The sequence below is a fragment of the Otolemur garnettii genome, unplaced genomic scaffold (assembly GCF_000181295.1).
Source record: "Otolemur garnettii isolate 467f Iridium unplaced genomic scaffold, OtoGar3 scaffold00104, whole genome shotgun sequence".
NCBI classification, from domain to species: Eukaryota; Metazoa; Chordata; class Mammalia; order Primates; family Galagidae; genus Otolemur; species Otolemur garnettii.
In genome coordinates, this window is record NW_003852499.1 from 1,571,285 (window position 1) to 1,573,393 (window position 2,109).

The following is a 2,109-nucleotide window of genomic DNA, read 5'->3' on the forward strand; positions in this document are numbered from 1 at the left end:
TAAATAGTATCAGATCACCTGTACAAAAGTTAATCTCATTGTCCATTTTAATTCAATAATTCAGCAAGTGTGTGTTAAGCACAAGGCTCTATGATAATTCCCTAATTCCTTATTATTTACACTGGTACTAGGCATTTACTGTGATATTTACCTTATCTTTAAATCCCCTTACAAGACTTAACCTTAAAAATCCCTCTGCCACCGCCGCCACCACCACTGATACCACCCACATGCCCTTCCCATTCATAGAAGCTGTCTAAAATAGGCTGTACCCACCCAACTTCTTAACTTGGCTTCCTGAGAGATCTCTACTACGTTCACTAATTCTAAAAACTATTACTTCAAGAGAATGAGAAGACAGGCCACTGACTTTGAGAAAATATTTATAAAACATGCATATGATAGAAGACTATTATCAAAAATATAAAAAGAACTTTTAAAACTCAACAATAAGTAAATAAAAAACCCAATTAAAAAATGGGCAAAACACCTGAATAGACCAAAGAAGATATACAGATGGCAAATAACCATAGGAAAAGATGCTCAATATGTTACATCATTAGGGAATTGCAAGTTAAAACAGCACTACGCACCTCTCAGAATGGCCAAAATCCAAAACTCTGACAACATCATATCCAGGCAAGGATGTGGAGCAACAGGAATTCTCATTTATTGCTGGTGGGAATGCAAAATAGTACAGCCACAGTTTGGCGTTTCTTTCAAAACTAAACATTTTTTTTTTTTTTTTTTTGAGACAGAGTCTCAGGCTGTCACCCTGAGTAGAATGCCTTGGTGTCATCATAGCTCACAACGTCCAACTCTTGGACTCCAGCCATCATCTTGCCTCAGTTTTTTCTATTTTTAGTAGAGATGGGGTCTGACTCTTGCTCAGGCTGGTCTCAAACTCCTGAGCTCAAGCAATCCACCTGCCTCAGCCTCTCAGAGTGCTAGGATTACAGACAGAAGCCATGACACCCAGCCTAACTAAACATACTCTTACCATACAATCCAACAATCATGTTCCTTGTTAGTTAATTAAATGATTTGAAATCTTATGTCCATACAACTTTATTCATAGTTGCCAAAACTTGAAAGCACCAAATGCCTTTCATTAGATGAATAGATAAATAAACTGTGGCTCATTTGCACAATGGAATAGTATTCAGCACTAAAAAGAAATGAGCCATCAAGTCATGAAAAGATACGGAGGAAACTTAAATGCATATTGCTAATTGAAAGGAGCCAGTCTGAAAAGGCATGTTTCAAACTGTATGGCATTCTGAAAAAGGAAAAGCTATGGAAACAGTTAAAATATCAGTAGTTGCCAAAGGGTAGAGTTTGGGGAGGAAGGATTAATAGGTAGAGCACAGAGGAATTTTAGGGCATACTCCTCTGTATGATACTGTAATGGTGGATATGTGTCATTATACATTTGCCGAAACCCATACAATGCATGACACAAAGAATGAAGCCTAATAGAAACTGGACTTTGGGAGATAACGATGGGTCAATGTAAGTTCATCAGTTGTAACAAATGGACCACTCTGGTGGGGGATGTTGAGAGTAGGGGAGACTAAGAGTGGAAGCAGAGGGTATCTGGGAATGCTGTGCTTTCTGCTCAATATTTCCATGAACCTAAAAGTGCCCTGTAAAATAAATTCTATGTTCTTAAAAGTAACATTAGGTTTCTTCAGAAAAAAGTGGGATATGTTTCCTACTGCCTGTTGCACCAGCATTAAACCAGCTTAATACCCTTCCTCTCACCTATTTCTCTCCAGTTAGGGGAGAAAGCATATCACCACTGACCACACAGCCCATATCCCACAGACCTTGGCAGATAAGCAAGATATACTATGTGTCTCAGGAGTAGCAAGTGTTGGCACCTACTAAAAATTCCCTGCTAAAATTATAGACAGAGTGCATCAGTAGATAGCATGTCATGATATATTCATATAACATAATCATAATTCTAGGCGTGAATCCTAAGAACACGGGTTTCCTTCCTCCTCACATCCTTATTCTTAGATGTAGGTGCCCTCCTCTGCTACTGCAGTATTGTAAAAGAGATGACAATAACTGAAGATACAGCAGTAATAACTAACATTTTTA